At 38.4% G+C, this 18,126-nt stretch overlaps 1 protein-coding gene across 3 annotated transcripts in view; it reads right to left on the reverse strand.

Annotated features, from left to right (window-relative positions):
* Cpq (carboxypeptidase Q) overlaps positions 1 to 18,126 on the reverse strand; it is a 441,872-nt gene that overhangs the window by 223,618 nt on the left and 200,128 nt on the right. The window lies entirely within an intron of this gene.

The following is an 18,126-nucleotide window of genomic DNA, read 5'->3' on the forward strand; positions in this document are numbered from 1 at the left end:
GTAGTGCAGATGATAACAGTGTCCTCGGTGATAGCTGAGCAACAGGATGAAAGAAACCCTTCCCTGAATGACCATGGGCAGCAGAGATACTCATCAGGCATGAACTATTTGTATCAGAACTAGACAAGAGCAATAAATAAGCTTCTTTATTATTTGAGACACTATATTATTAGATCCTCCTTTTATGGCAGCTAGACTTTGCCCTAATATATTTTCCCAGTAAGAATAAAACGTAGTACAAATATAAATATATTATAAATACAACTAATTGGTCAACATTTGTTTTCCTTATCTACTAAACTTTTTCTATCAATCTGCTTGACAAGTTCTTCTTCCATATTACTTTGGTGGATTCTATTTTCTAATAGGCACTATTTAATAGCAGTTCTGTCATTTTAATTTCTGAGAAATATTTCAAAGGCTCTGCTGTGATTTGAATGTCTGTGTCCTACCCAAATTCGTATATTGAAACCTATCACCAATGTCATGATATTAGCAAACGGCCATTGGTAGGTGGTTAGGCCATGAAGTCTGAACCTTCATGAACAGTGCAAATGTTCTTAATAAAAGAGACCCTGGGCAACTGCTCTGCCCCTTCTACCATGCAAGAACACCAAGTCAGCTGGCATCTCATCTTCGGCTTCCCAACTATCAGAACTGTGAGAAATTAATTTCTGCTGTTTATAATCTACCTAGATGATGGTGTTCAGTTATATATAGTAACCCAAATGGACAAAAAAGTCTCCTAAGCAATTTTAAGCAGACATTATAGAGTTCCTTTTTTATACATATGTGTGTCAAGGCTGCACTGGGGAGTAGGTTTAGAGAAGTCCATTACATAGACTTTTATTCCTGCAAACTTCTAACTATCACCACCTCTTTAACCCATTCAGTTTATTTTGAAATATTTTTCTGAGACCTGGTCAAAGAAGGTATCATTATCCATATTATAAAAGGGAAAACTAAGGTTCAGAAGAGTTAATATAATTCCCAAGGAACACAAGACCCTGTTCTGTGACAGAGTAGAGTTCACTACCTTTCCATTCATGGTTTAGCATTCTCAAAGCATGGTCCCTGGATCCTGTATGCTCATGTAAGGTTCAGAGAGCCCAGGTGTCCCCTCCATCCCTACTGAATGAAAAATGACTAGGGTCACAGAGAAATCAGCATTTTTGACAAGTGCCTGAACTGATCCTCATGTAAATTAAGTAAAGTTTGGTTTTAGATAGTAGACATCAGCTCAGCCACATCTTGCTAGCTTGTGAGAAAAGAACTCACAACATTTAATCTAATGACAAATGCATGCTATCTCTCTTCCCCTAGAACTTCAGCCTTCTATATGCCTGAATACCCTGAGTCTTTTGCAAATTTTTTTACCAACATAATCCAGCTTCTGGCAGCTTCTGCAACATCTCTGTACAGCTGTAACTGAGAAGAAGCCTTTTCTTATTTCTTTGATTCAGCTAACATATGGTTGGAATTTTTTTCCATAAGAAACTTCACAATGTATAAAGAGAAAGCAAAGTCAAAGAACCCTCGAAGCAGAGAAATTGGTTGGCAACTGTAAGCATGGCTTGGCTGGGAGAAAGCCTTGTTTCTCTTCCTTCATTCAAGGCTGTCTGAGGACTCCTGATCCAAGGACACATTTTGGGCCAAGCTGCCTTCCATTCCCTGCTCTTTTCACAAACCTCTTTCTTTTTTCGAAAGGTGCCAGTTGTGATGTTATGTGGGTGAGACAAGCTGATAGCCAGCATCCTTGGGCAGTGTTGATTAGCTGTTCCTGAGTTGCTTCCACCTCCCTATCCTGTGGTCATGGCTACCATGCCTTCATCCTTAACCATATGCTTTGGGGCCACTGTCCACTCAGCACCTCTTTCCACTCCAGTGTCATAAAAATCAAAGAATATTCATGCTATGCATGGAAACGACTCTACCAAAACAGCTCACCAGGGCTGCTGGGTTGCACAACTTTGAGAGGTATTATTCACATTCTATTCTGAGTGAACCATGCCCACAGAGTCCATACAGTGCAAATGGCATCCTCGGAGTTGTGCAACTGGCTATACTACATAAAGTATCTATCAGAATGACCTAGGGAGCTTGCTGCAATTGTGGATTTTGAGTTTTTCCCCCACCCCACACTGACCTCCTTTTATCAGAAGTGTGCTTCAGATCTAAGATGGGTCCTTAAAAAAAACAAAGGCATCTGTGAAAATTCTGATGATCAGGATGGTTGGAAAAAATAATGTAACCCAAGTGTCCCATTTTGTAGCAGAATGAGCTGAGACCTCAGAAGACTAGGTGACAGATCAAAGTCACACACAACTGGTAAGAAAGAGCTGCAGTCAGATTCCAGATGTCATGACTCTCAACAAGGGCCTTTACCACCATCATTCAAACACCAACAAACAACAAAAACAAGAACAAACAAGCAACAAAATAACAACAACATTACTTGAGAGGATAAAAAGCAGTTGAGACCTCTTAGCATCATATCTGAGATGCCATTTTTGTATTCTCCACCACCTTGATCAATTACACAATGGCGTCTTCCCATGCAAATGTGATCATAGTTAAACAAAGAATGAAAGACTCTGGGGTTGTACCCAGGAGGAAGAAATGCGACATAAGAGCCCTAGATTCAAAGGAATAATTTGAAAGAAATGTTGGCTCCCCTAAAGGTACCCATAAAAGAAAGAATTATGGCAATTTCTGATAAATGGATGGAACTGGAGACTATCATGCTAAGTGAAATAAGCCAATCCGCCAAAGCCAAAGGCTGAATATTTTCTCTGATATGTGGCTACTAACACAATTAGAGGGGTGAAGGGAAGAATAGAAGTTCATTAGATTAGACAAAGGGAAATGAAGGGAAGGGGGATGGGAAGAGGAAAGACAGTAGAATGAATCAGACATAACTTTCCTATGTTTATATATGAATACACAACCAGTGTGACCAGTGTAAATCCACATCACATACAACTACCAGAATGGAAAGTTATACTCCATGTATGTATCATATGTCAATATACACTCTACTGTCATGTATATCTAAAAAGAACAAATTAAAAAGTTGCTATGTAAACAAGAAAAAAAGAAGGTATCAAGAAGGAAGACTGATGGCTGCTGTGGGCTGAGTGGCATCTATAAAGTCAGCATATTCAGCGATGGGTTTTAACAGACAGACTTAGAGGATTGACTCACACCAATCCAACACATAAGAGTTTATGAAGGAGTTGGATATTTTACAATAGAAAGTACTCTTGTCTTAATGGCTGGACATGATGGCACGTGCTTGTAATCCCATAAACTCAGGAAACTGAGGCAGGAGGATCACAAGTTTTAGGCCAGCCTCGGCAACTTAGCCAAGCCCTAAGCAACTTAGGGAGACCTATCTCAACATAAAAAATACAATAAAATAAAGGGCTTGGGATATTGCTCAGTGGTTAAGCACTTCTGAGTTCAACCCCTGGTATTCCCCCATAGAAAGAAAGAGAGAGAGAGAGAGAGAGAGAGAGAGAGAGAGGGGGGGGGGAAGGCAGGCAGGCAGTACTCTAGCCTTAAGAAGGATCAATCTGCTTCCCAGGAATGGGCACTTCCTCATAGGAGGCAAGGATACCCCAATCATCAGCAGCAAGCTCCATCACAATTTTCTTTTGGAGCAAATTAGAACAAAGAAATAAGGTTCTCTCATGCCATATTTTATCTCCATGTGGCTTTTCTCTGCTCCAGATCAACTCCTTTGAAGAGGAATCTTGCAAAAAATAGCAGAAGATTTTGAGTATACGCTTCGGAGCTAAGCAGGCTTGATCTGGCTCTCACACTCGAGAAGTTTGTCATTTTCCTGTATCAATTTTCTACCTTGAAGGAGTAGATGAGAAATATATCACTTAGCCCGGTGTCAGACATATTGAAGTGTTAAGAAAATGGTGGCTATTTTGCTGTTGGTAACATGAAGAGGAGGACATGGGCAAAACAGGCCATAAGCAAACTTGACTAAGAGCCTGATCAGGGAGTTCTTTCCTCCTAAAATTCCCTCCCCCGCTTTTTATAAATGCTCACATTATGGTAACTGGTTATTAAGTACTGGCACTTTTGCTTATAATATCAACTTCCACTTTATTCTAAATTCATTTTTCAAAGAATCTACATCTTTCCTTGTCTCTGAACCATACTATTGTGTTAGGAACTATATCTGTTATTTCATTTATTTCCACCTTTTAGCCCAGGTCAACTTCTCAGTTTGTCCTTTAATGCTTCTTTGAAGTTTTTTTCCAGAAAAAGCAAAGTGAGATAAGGAACAACACCCGTAACACCAAGGGAAGTGTCACTGTGTTGCCTACTGCTTCTTGATAAACCAGAGATGGGACAGGTCTTTCACAGGTGCATCCTTGACATAAGGGACAGTCTGAGCCAGAAGGAAAACTCATGCCTCTGAGTACTTGATGGGACAGAAGAAGATGAGGGAATTCATTTAACTGATTTTCTCTGTCAAATTCCACACCATAGAGTGAGCCCCTCTTGCATTTCCAAGTTATATAAGTGACTTCTGATGCTCAAGGGGCCACTCTTTGGGCACTGTTGCTTAGTAGCTCATCCAAGTTCTGAAGGAGCTGAAAGGGCCAGAAGCTCCAAGCAGGGGACAGGCTGAAGTCAAGCCACCTGGAAAAGGCAAGTGACCAGGGGGTACGGGGCAAGATGCAGCTGACCAGATACATTTGAGGAGGCGTAGAAATGATGGTCTGTTACATGTGCATTCCCCCCCCCATATTCGGAATCAGTCTTTCCTTTCTCAAGGGACTTTATAATATACAAGAACCTTCCATCTCGGAAACAGGTGTGGAAACCCTAATAATATTCAGAGGAGCAGGCACTTTGGGAAACATTGCCTGGATTTGAAGCCAGGCTTAACCACTTTTTAGCTATGGGACACTTTGATCCTTTCATACCTCAGTTATCACATCTGCCAAATAATATTATATGATATTATATATCATCATATAATAATATGATGATAATAATAATGGCACCTACTTCATAAGCATTTTTGTGGGAATTAAATGACTTGGATGCATCAAATTATTAGAACAGTATATGACGTGTAGTGACACATATATGCATTTGCTATTGTTAGACATCTGTTCTGCAGTTGGACCTCTGATTTCCTAGGTTCTTCAGCAAGGCCCTGTGTCTGTGTTTCTTTCCATCTCCTAACTAGATTCCTGTTTCTGAGATGTGTTTCCTAAACTAAACCCAGTCTGTTCTCTTTACCTGAACTGACTTTACTTCTTCCATGCTTTGTATGTCTCTTCTTGTTGACATATAGCTCTCACCAGTCTCTCCTGGTCACCAAGCTCTCAGTCCTATTAGGTCAAATTCCTCGTGACAAATATGAAATCTTTGACATTTTGTTAGACAGGGAAAGTTCTAGCAGGACAATTTCATGCTGGTCTTGTGACTCAAAGCTCTCCCAAGGTAAATCAAAATGCTAATTGGCTGTCTGACTACATCGCTCACATTTCTTGACGAGAACACACGGCTTTACCACTTGACACCCAAGACTGATCTCATAGGAAGTTGCCAATGAAAAACTAACCATGAAATCATGAGATTATTGTGACCAATCATTTCATTGGTGATTCAAAAATAAAGGATAGCAATTTCTACACGAGTTGTGATGCTGGAACACTGTCTCAGTCTGTGCCATGACAGGTGATCTTTCATTTGGATTCCAAGCCATCTCCCAGGTCCTTCACTTCTCACCTCAATTCATCAATCAACCACCATATGGCTTAATAGCATCCCAGTCAAATCTCTAGTAGCACTCTATATATGCAGTAGACACAGAGCAGCTAAGTCAAAGACATTCCAGAACTCATAGTAAAACCATTGTCAAAACTCTTGTGTCCACTATTGATATTAAAGAATGTGGGGTATGTGGGCCTTTCTATAGTGTTTTCTGTGATTTCTCTTTGTGATATTTTATTGGCCATAAGTCTAGCTATCCAAGATAATAATTTATTCATGAGTATACTGCTTTACTGCATGGAATTCATCAGAAAGTCTCTCTGTCCCTTATGATCAGAGAAAAGGAAGCTGGCAGTAGTTCCATGGATGTTACAGGAGAGAATCTAATTCAATGCACTTTGTCCTTAACCAAGAGAGCTCTAGAAACCCAATGTTACTGGCCATGGCTATCCTCTGTATCAGTTCTTTTTATGCCCTATCTCACATCCTCTCAGCTCAACATTTTATTCTCATTGTTGCTGCAACAAGCAGTTGTGTACAGGAGCAACCTGATAGCACCTTGTTTCAGCTAACTTCCTGCCCACTGCTTTCTCTGCCTGTTCCCTGGGAGGCTGACCAGTACTCACTCTACTGTTCTTAGGCACACACTCCGAAAGTTCAAAGGAATTAACACCTCAAGAGGTAATGCTTGGCTAACTGGGATCAGGATTTGGTGATACATGCTCTTCTTTTATCCTCTGGCAAATGATTCTACATGGCTTCTCAGCAGGTCCCATCTGGAGTTGCCTGGAGTATTAAGTAGCACAGTAATGAGCATTACCCTGGCTCTTGGAATCCTAGAATCTCCAGGTTGGATGGGAAGTCTCTGTCTTGGATATGTTCTGTATTTAGGCTTTGTTGTGCCACGTTGGATTGGCTGTCCTTCCTTTGATATTCCCAGTGTCCTGCTTCTGTTCCTTGAGGTAATTTTCACAGATAAACCACTCAAATGTAAATCCTCGTCTCATGATCTGCTTTTGAAAGGGAACCTAAGCTAAGACACCCCCAGTGAAAAGTTTCTGAATCATGTGAGCTTTAAACAGTGAACGCATAATAATGAAATTTATTTTAAAATACTCTTCAAATCCAAATACATTGTTTATAGAGGATATTACGCCTAGGTATCCATCTATTCCAGAAGCCCTACCAAAGTATCTAAGTCCACAAAGAAGTCAGAATGACTTCTTAAAAAGATCTGAACAACCAATTTAAAAAAAAAAAGATCTGATGTTGCATATTATAGGCTGGGCTTCCTTGGAAGCAGACTGTGTCATATGTTGGCATATGTAGTTCATGTCCTTGGGAAGAACACCTGAGAAAGTGAGGGAAAGGACATAAGAAGGGACAGAAGGAGCAATCAAGTTGCAATGCAGCCCAACAGGCTTCAGCTGGCCTCATGAGCATCCCAGATATTAGAATGGCTAATCAGAGTTGTCATTCATTGAACTGAAATAACTGGGCTTTTGGACTTACAGTAGAATCAATCGTTGAGTGTGGACCACACCAGAAGATAAGCAGCTCTCTGCCTAAAAGGGATGACACTGGAGCCGTCTTCTAAATGCATTCCTACCACCTGGGCCAACAAATCCCCTGAAGGAAGATGTCCTTGAAGGAACAACATGGAGGAAAAAATTAAACCAAGTGAAAAGAAAATCAAGAGCAACATGGAGATCATTTCCAAAAGTGTGCTGATCCCTCATGTGAAGAACTGGGAATGACTGATGAAAAACTATATGCAAGGAAGATTCAACCTCAAAAGTGAGACCTTTCATAGGAAGCTATTGGAAGAACAGCAATGTGTCAATCATGATTTCGTGAAGGTGTGAAGCAACATCTATCTGACTACAGAACAAATCCAAGAGAGAAAATATAACCTCCCTTCCAACCTGGAGATTTTAGGATTCCAAGAGCCAGGGTAATGTTCACAATATAAAATTGTCACTTATGTACCATTCACAGGCAGGACTATCAACCTTGAAGCAAAAATAAATAAATATGAAAGTTTCATTTGTTCTGGCTACATGTAGAAATAAAGTTGCTAAGCAATAGGAATATTGTCTAGTAAGTGCAGACTTTTTCCAAGTTTCAAATACCCACCTCACCAACAACTATATGCCTGTCTGTTTATTTATCTAATCATCTATCGTACCTATTTATCTACATATTCATCTAACACTAATTCTAAAGCAAATGAAACATTCCAAGTTCACTGATCTCTACCATTGGATAACAAACCATGATTTCCCTGTGACTAGACAGAAGAACATGATTATCCCAAGGTAGCTCAAAATCAGTTTATCTAAAATCAAGTTTATTTTCCTTTACTCCTACCGACACCAATCCACATTTCATTGTTCATGGTGGCACTATTAACTCAGATATTCCAAACCAGAAGTGTTGGAGGTCATGAGTTTTTGAGTCCCACATACTTGATTATGAAACTGACTTTCCCCATTTACTTATTAAATGGACATCAGAAAGTTATAGAAATCTATCTGAGCTTCATTTTCCTTAACTGTAACATTATGATAACACTTCTCATTGGGTTTGTGCAACAAGAGGGTTCTGTTAGTGATAAGGGTATATGGAAACCAGTGGAAAAGGAAGAAAAGAGAATCATCAGAGATAACACCGTTTCCCCCCTCCCCCCAAGAGTTAGCCCAAAGTCCCTAGATAATTTCCTAGATGACAGAAGAAAGTCTATCTCTCCATCATCCTCTGCCCCTCATTCTGACTTCCTCCTCCTCTTATCTTGTTCTGGAACACCTAAAACTAGAATGAATAAAACAGTCATGCGCAGTTTCCTGTCTATGTAAAATTGCATTCCAGACTTTAAAAAAAAAAATCTACTCTCTGTCCAATCATGGGGAAGTGGTAATTGCTCAAATTTAAAATAATATAGCAAAAAGTCACATTTTAATCAGGTATGTGGCTGCACCTATGGCTTCTAATACTCTCTTCAGGCCCCTATATTAAAGATCAAAGATACGTGCTTGATCAAAAGTCCCTGATCATCAGTGTCCCTCCAGCTAGCAGGATCCTTTCTTTTTCCACCAGAGCACCCTAATTTTATCCGCAACCTTTCATCAGCTAGAATACACAAAATCTTGATCCTAGGTTTCCTTAACACAGATGCCTCCTGGACATCTCATTTATAATTCTCTATATTCTTATTATCAAATCCAATAAGAAATGTTTCACTTTTGAAGTTCTCACCACCCAGAGTGGGACATTTATTAATATGCTGGAGCCTCATCATAACTCTATTCATTAAAAGAAGGACTTGACCATGGATAGCTGGACGGCTGGTTCCTTTATAGACTCTCAGTCTTTTTATTCTCTCCACATCTCCTGCCAGCGCTCCCCCTCCCAAGAAGCTTGAGTTTCTTTAGTACTGTTGATTTTTAAAGAACTGAGTACCATGGGTTTCAATGGCAATAGTCTAACAAAGCAGCAGTTCATCGTCCCACAGTTTATAATCTTCTCATTATCTTTTTGCTAATTCATCATTTGAATGGTTGAATGTTCTTTTCAAGTACCTTCAGTGAGTCTGCATTTCCTGCCTTCTCAGTAGAAAGTCTGCCTTTGCCTTTATTTCTTTAGGCAGAAAAAAAGAATTGTCTCCAAGACTACTAATCTTAAAGAGTGGTGACTGACATTCATTGTATAACAACCTTAGGCCAGAGCTTTCATGGACATTAGCTCACTGAATCCTCAGTGAGGACTGTCCTCTTCATTAAAGTCTCAGAGAGGCAAATGAATCCCATTTTGCAGAAAGAAAGATTGAGGCTCAGAGATCCTGAGCTGCCCAGGGCATCATCATGGATGACTCAGCCCCAACCTTCTCTGTACCTGCTTGTTTCAGCTCAAGATCCCAGTTTCTTAGAGTCAGAAATCCACCAGGAGCTCAGACATTGGGAGAGGGGCTACTTCCAAAGGGAAGGATACTGGGAAGGCAAAAACATCCTTCTCAAACATTCTCCAATTTCTTAATTAGAGAGCCCCTACATTTTACCCTTCTCTGCTCTGAAGATCTATTCTAAAAAGTAGAATTCAAAATAATTCCAGATTTTGGAGGCATGATCATCTCCAGAAGGAGAGTCCTTCCTGTTCTGTTTCTGAATGCACCATGTGTGTATTAACTGTATATGTATTTAGAAAGAGCAAGTTAAAGCCATGTGAGTTTTTGAGATGCCTTCCTTCTGTGGCTTCAACAACCTTCCTGCAAAAAATCAATAAAGTACAAACAAAAATTTAGCCCCCTAGTCCTATCCTTCTTTAATAGAGCTAATACAGATAAAAATCATTTTAGGTGTCATTGTCAAAGCCCACACAGACAGTAGCATCACAAACAGACAAAGAACAGCACAGAGGTTGAGCTCATGTACTTCAGAGACTGAAAAACTAAAGTTTAATCTGCCCAGCCCCTGTACTTACTAGTCCTGTGGGCAAGGACAAGCTGCTTAATCTCTTTAAGCTTCCTGTCCCCTACCTCTAAGATAAGGACAATAAAATTATATGACTCATAGAACTGGGGAATTAAATGAGAAACTGAGCAATAAAGTTCCTGAGACATGGTAAACACCAAGTGGCTGCTATGATTACTGTTTTGGTGGCTCATTTCTAACAGGAACTAATCATAGTCCCTAGTTCTTACTCATTGCTGAAAGTAATCTTCCTGTTCAATGATATCCTTAAAACACATTCTTATAATGACACATTCATTCTTCCAATGGAAAGCAATGACAGGATACAGTACTGTCTTTGACTTCTGTTGTTTAGTGGAGTTGAATTTGATAGCATAATGGGAAAAGAGCAATGATCTAGAAATCTGAAGATAAGGGTTCTATACCCTTCTCTGTTAGTGTGATCCAATATGCAAACCACGTTGAAGGTGTTTCATAGACTAGAAACCCAAGACAGTCCTAAGTTTCTATTCCAGATTAACTATTTTGTTTTGGTCATTAACTTCTGCTGGTATAGAAGTCATAACTTTTATTCATTAGTTAATTAGTTCATTTATTTTTTCCTTAATTAAAAAGACATTTCTGAGCCCATACAGTAGGCACAGAAATGAGGCAGAGAATTTAAGACATAAGAGAAGCATAAAAAAATACCAATGGAAATTCTCAAGAGAGAACACTGCATGGGGTTGAACAGTTAGGAAAGGCTTCTTAGGGGAGGTGGCATTTGAGTAGAACCTTTGACAGTGTCTGACTCACAGTCAGTGCTCAGTCGTTATTATGTAAATGAATGCTATTGGAAGAATTGATGAGTAAGTGAACAAAAAAGAGTAGTAAGACTTCAACATGTAAATATAGACAAGGGGCCAGTGTGGGGAAGGCACCGAGACAAGGAAGACACCAAACACATAGAACCGAGTCTTCTAGGCTTCCTGAACATAGGTCACCTTTGAGAAAAGGCATGACTAGTATAACATCTCCTACATAGAGGCTTTGAATGCCAGACTTTAGGAATATTGACTATGAATTTAGAGGAAGTATGAAGACTTTGATTTTTTTATACTTCTACAGAGACATAGATTGAAAGGATATTGGTTGGGTGGTAGTTTGCAAGATAAAGAAGGGAAAGGATCAGATGGAGATGTTCGGATGTCATTTCTACTATCCACACAATATTCCTAAAGGGTGAAGATAGGACTGGGCTAGTACCCTAATTTGTACCGATTCTAATGCCCTCATATCCATATTAGCTTTTTAGAGATTCAATATGAAAATATACAATGGGGCTTTACAGTATAAGCCCCAAAGTCTTTTGATACAAACACTGAAGAAAGAGAAGAAAATGCTTTTTACAAATCTGGTCAGAATAAATTTGGAATGAAATATTGTAATTTTGCAAAGAGATGAGGCATGACTAAGAAAGAACATGCATTAACTGCCCATAATTGCTGCTAAAAATTCACATGACATTAAATTAAGTTAGTTTAACCTTAAATTAAGAGTCAATAATGTGCTCAGAATAATAATGTTCTTCATGCAACCATTCATGCTTAATTTAGCAAGCAGTGTAACTATGACAGCACCTCCAGTACATGGTCACAATGGCCATCGTAGAACTTTATTGAGGCAGCTCTTTTAGCAAGGACAGAAGCCATGCTAATCTCTTCCTAAGCTTCCTGTTGATTATTGTTTAAAATTACTCAATTACCACAAACCCTATAAACAGTTCAAAAGACAAATTCAGAATTCCCTAGTAACGTATTTATTTAGATATGACATCATTTTTACATGTCAATCATGCACAATCACAACTTCTAATACCAGGTTAAATAAATTATAAAATAACCATAACTTAAATATATTAAAAAGTCTGTTTCAAGAATTTTTTGGCCTGATACTAAGTAAAACTGGAATTTGATAGTATTATAAAATATAATAACTATAAAAAAAATTCATAGAAAAAATACAGGGGAAGGAAGTGTACCAAGATGATAAGAGCAACCCTTTGAGTTCATGCATTTCCAAGGAAAGATTACTTTCATTTTTCTCTATTTACCAAAAGTGTAGGTATTAATTTTATATTAAAGACGCAACTTAAACAATAAGCATGGTTGTTGTATCAGGAACTGCTATTAACTCTAAAAAACAGTAGAGCTGTAACTGGGATGCCAAGAGATTTTGGCAACCATAAAGGTTTGGTTTATGGGCCTATCACAGTGGGTAACACATGGATAGCACTCAATAAACAGTCAGTCAATGAATGAGGTATGGCATAGAATAACAAGTCAATTTGGGCAATTCTCTTCCTGAAAAATTCAGTTGGGTAGCATGATGCCAAGCAAAACATTTAATTGGTTATAAAATGTTAATTTCTACCTGATTGTTGTAGCAGAACTGGTGCAGTGAAATCCTGGGGAGAGTCCAGGTGTTCTTCATTAGTTACTTTTGGCTCTACATTTAAGCTAGAGTTCTCAAAAACCTGGACCCAGACAGTCTAGTGAAGTATCAACAGGGAGGGTGCCATTTTGGATAGTCTAGACTCTACTTTAAGGATATACGGGATTTTGGAGGGCTTAATTTTTGAAGGAAATATTTCAAATGATGTTTTAATTGCTTTCTTGTCTTCTTAAATAGTCCATATGAAAATGAACTCATAGTAGACTCCCAATTACTTTAAGAACTTTGGTTGTTACATTATGATACAAGAATTTCTTTTTTTTTTCTTTTTGAGAGACTGATTTTATTCACTTTGGATATATTTCTTTTTTTTTTTATTGGAGTCGTTCAAAACATTACACAGTTCTTGATACATCATCTTTCACAGTTTGATTCAAGTGGGTTATGAACTCCCAACTTTACCCCGTATACAGATTGCTGTATCACATCAGTTACCCTTCCATTGATTGACATATTGCTTTTCTAGTGTCTGATGTATTCTGCTGTCAGTCCTATTCTCTACTATCCCCCCTCCCCTCCCCTCCCCTCCCCTTTTCCCTCTCTACCCCTTCTACTGTAAATCATTTCTTCCATTTGTATTATCTTGTTTTACCCCTCCTTTCCTCTTATATATCATTCTCACTCCCTTTCCCTCCCACCTCTCATCCCTGTTTAATGTAAATCTTCTTCTCAAGCTCTTCGTCCCTACCCTGTCCTTGTTTACTCCCCTTATATCAAAGGGGTCATTTGGTATTTGTTTTTTAATGATTGACTAGCTTCACTTAGCATAATCTGCTCTAATGCCATCCATTTCCCTCCAAATTCTATGATTTTGTCGTTTCTTAATGCAGAGTAATACTCCATTGTGTATAAATGCCACATTTTTTTTTATCCATTCATCTATTGAAGGGCATCTAGGTTGGTTCCACAATCTTGCTATCGTGAATTGTGCTGCTATGAACATCGATGCAGCAGTGTCCCTGTAGCATGCTCTTTTTAAGTCTTTAGGGAATAGACCCAGAAGGGGAATAGCTGGGTCAAATGGTGGTTCCATTCCCAGCTTTCCAAGAAATCTCCATACTGCTTTCCAAATTGGCTGCACCAATTTGCAGTCCCACCAGCAATGAACAAGAGTGCTCTTTTCCCCGCATCCTCTCCAGCACTTATTGTTGTTTGACTTCCTAATGGCTGCCAATCTTACTGGAGTGAGATGGTATCTTAGGGTAGTTTTGATTTGCATTTCTCTGACTGCTAGCGATGGTGAGCATTTCTTCATGTACTTACTGATTGATTGTATGCCCTCCTCTGAGAAGTGTCTATTCAGGTCCTTGGCCTATTTATTGATTGGGTTATTTGTTATCTTATTGTCTAATTTTTTGAGTTCTTTGTATATTCTGGTTATTAGGGCTCTATCTGAAGTGTGTGGATTAAAGATTTGTTCCCAGGATGTAGGCTCCCTATTTATCTCTCTTATTGTTTCTTTTGCTGAGAAAAAACTTTTTAGTTTGAGTAAGTCCCATTTGTTGATTCTAGTTGTTAACTCTTGCGCTATGGGTGTCCTATTGAGGAATTTGGGGCCCGATCCCACAGTATGTAGATCGTAGCCAACTTTTTCTTCTATCAGATGCCGTGTCTCTGATTTAATATCAAGCTCCTTGATCCATTTTGAGTTAACTTTTGTGCATGGCGAGAGATAGGGATTCAGATTCATTTTGATGCAAATGGATTTCCAGTTTTCCCAGCACCATTTGTTGAAGATGCTATCCTTCCTCCATTGCATGCTTTTAGCCCCTTTATCAAATATAAGGTAGTTGTAGTTTTGTGGATTGGTTACTGTGTCCTCTATTCTGTACCATTGGTCCACCCGCCTGTTTTGGTACCAGTACCATGCTGTTTTTGTTACTATTGCTCTGTAGTATAGTTTGAAGTCCGGTATCGCTATACCGCCTGATTCACACTTCCTGCTTAGCATTGTTTTTGCTATTCTGGGTCTTTTATTATTCCATATGAATTTCATGATTCTTTTATCTATTTCTACAAGAAATGCTGTTGGGATTTTGATTGGTATTGCATTGAACTTATAGAGAACTTTTGGTAATATCGCCATTTTGATGATGTTAGTTCTGCCAATCCATGAGCGGGGTATATTTCTCCATCTTCTAAGGTCTTCTTCTATGTTTTTCTTTAGGGTTCTGTAATTTTCATTATATAAATCTTTCACCTCTCTTGTTAGGTTGATTCCCAAGTATTTTATTTTTGGGGGGGATATTGTGAATGGAGTAGTTGTCCTCATTTTCGTTTCAGAGGATTTGTCGCTGATATACAGGAATGCCTTTGATTTATGCGTGTTGGTCTTATATCCTGCCACTTTGCTGAATTCATTTATTAGCTCTAATAGCTTCTTTGTAGACCCTTTTGGGTCTGCTAGGTATAGGATCATATCATCTGCAAATAGTGATAATTTAAGTTCTTCTTTTCCTATTTTTATGCCTTTAATTTCTTTCGTCTGTCTAATTGCTCTGGCCAGTGTTTCAAGGACTATGTTGAACAGAAGTAGTGAGAGAGGGCATCCCTGTCTTGTACCAGATCTTAGAGGGAATGCCTTCAATTTTTCTCCATTCAGAATGATGCTGGCCTGTGGCTTATCATAGATTGCTTTTACAATGTTGAGGTATGTTCCGGTTATCCCTAATTTTTCTAGAGTTTTGAACATAAAGGGATGCTGAACTTTGTCGAATGCTTTTTCTGCATCTATCGAGATGATCATATGGTTCTTATTTTTAAGTCTATTGATGTGGTGAATAACATTTATTGATTTCCGTATATTGAACCAGCCTTGCATCCCAGAGATGAATCCTACTTGATCATGGTGTATAATTTTTTTGATATGTATTTGAATCCGATTCGCCAGAATTTTATTGAGGATTTTTGCGTCAAGGTTCATTAGAGATATTGGTCTGTAGTTTTCTTTCTTTGAAGTGTCTTTGTCTGGTTTCGGAATCAGGGTGATGTTGGCCTCATAGAATGAATTTGGAAGTTCTCCCTCTTTTTCTATTTCCTGAAATAGCTTGAAAAGTATTGGTGTTAGTTCCTCTTTAAAGGTTTTGTAAAACTCTGCTGTATACCCATCCGGTCCTGGGCTTTTCTTAGTTGGTAATCTTTTGATGGTTTCTTCTATTTCCTCTATTGTTATTGGTCTGTTTAGGTTGTCTATATCATCCTGACTCAATCTGGGCAGATCATAAGACTTAAGGAATTTATCTATGCCTTCACTATCTTCTATTTTATTGGAGTATAAGGATTCAAAATAATTTCTGATTATCTTCTGTATTTCTGAAGTGTCTGTTGTGATATTGCCTTTTTCATCCCGTATGTTAGTAATTTGAGTTCTCTCTCTTCTTCTCTTCGTTAGCATGGCTAAGGGCCTGTCGATTTTATTTATTTTTTCAAAGAACCAACTTTTAGTTTTGTCAATTTTTTCAATTGTTTCTTTTGTTTCAATTTCATTAATTTCAGCTCTGATTTTAATTATTTCTTGCCTTCTACTTCTTTTGCTGTTGTTTTGCTCTTCTTTTTCTAGGATTTTGAGATGAAGTAAGAGATCATTTATTTGTTGTTTTTTTCTTTTTTTGAGGAATGAACTCCAAGCGATGAATTTTCCTCTTAGAACTGCTTTCAATGTGTCCCATAGATTCCGATATGTTGTGTCTGTGTTTTCATTTAACTCTAGGAAGTTTTTAATTTCCTCCTTGATGTCTTCTAAAACCCATTGATCATTCAGCATCCTATTGTTCATTAAGAATTTCTTATACAAGATTCCCATACTCAAAATGCTGTGTGTTTTGAGGTGTGTGATTTTGTGCTGTCCTGTACAGTGCAGTTTCATCAATGGACCTTCCTGTGACACACCTTCCCTGCTTTTTGCACACACTCTTCTCACAATAAATTATTTGTCCACTTATTAAGTTTTTACTTGTGTTTGTCATCTTTGAGTGTTCCACTTTTGTAGCAACTCAGTCCCAGTTATTCTTTTCTGTGTGTCTTGTACTCTTTGATTGCTACATTAGTTTCCCCAAAAACTTAGTAGCTTAAAACAAATATTATTTATGATCTAATATTGATTTTGTGGATCAAGAATCTGGGAATAGTATAGCTGAGTGGTTCCAGTTCATGGTCTCTGGCAAGGTTGTGGATAAGATATGGGTCAGGGTTGTAGCCTTTTAAAGGCCAGACTGGAGCAGCTGGATTTTCTTATTGAAATGTTTGTACTATATTTAACAGCAGAAGGCCTCAGTTCTTATCATGTGAACCTATCTACAGTTGCTTGAGTATCCTCACAGTATGGCGGCTGGCTTCATGCAGAGTAATGATTCAAGAGAGAGCACATCACCTTTTTAAGTCATAGTGGTTTTTACATTCTAATCTTGACTTTCATACACCACTTCTACCACATTTTATTCATTAGAAGTTAAGACAGGAGGTAGAGCGCACTTTTAGGGGAAGGGAACTCAGCTCCACCTTTCAAAAGGAGATCAAAAATTTGCAGACATATTTTAAAACTATAAACATTTCTTTTATTGCATCATTATTATCATAATTACTTATGCAAATGTTTTCAGTTTGTTTCCAGGCATCCATAAAGCTTATGTCTTATGCTATGTAAAGTTTCAGGGCTCTGGACAATGACCATAGCAAGTTAAGGAGGAATCACACTTTTTAAAAAATCTCCTACTTATTAGGCATATGTCTGACTTTAATCAAGTTATTTAACTTCTCTGAAACTCAGCTTCCTCATCTTTCAATTGGGAATTATAATAGTTGACACTGTTGCCAGAATTAAACAGGGATAATATAGGTGAGAGCACAGTGATTACAAAGTGCAACATGCATCTGTTAGTACTGGGCCAGCCAGGATGCAGAACTAGGAGCCCTGCCTCAGCACTGTAGTCTGAGTTCCAAAGCTTGCAGCTACCAGCAAGGACTCTTTTATCTTCTCTTTTCTCTGCCCCATAATATTTCCCAGGTTCATAACACAGTGTCCTGCACAATGCAGTGTTCAACAAGCATTTGTTTGCTCATGGTTGTCCCAGCTTCTTTTCATTTACTGTAAAACAAGGGAAAGTTTTCAGGTGGAAGCATTTTACACAATAGCATAGAAGGGAACTGAGAAGCACAGGAGGATGAATTGTTAAGAATACAGGTTCTGCAATAAGTCAGATTTGGGTGTACATTCCAGCTCTACCTCTCAGATGCTTTGTGAACTTTGCCCTCTAAACCTTGGTTTCTTCATCTGTTATGTGGGGATAACAGCATTACCTATTTGAGAAGGTTGTAGTAAAGATTAAAGGGGATAATATATGAGAAGCATCTAAAATAAGCCTTCCATGTAGTAAGTGCTCTATAAATGTACAGTATCCTTCATCTTGTGATTGTGATATTA

This window comes from Ictidomys tridecemlineatus, chromosome 7, assembly GCF_052094955.1.
Source record: "Ictidomys tridecemlineatus isolate mIctTri1 chromosome 7, mIctTri1.hap1, whole genome shotgun sequence".
NCBI lineage: Eukaryota > Metazoa > Chordata > Mammalia > Rodentia > Sciuridae > Ictidomys > Ictidomys tridecemlineatus.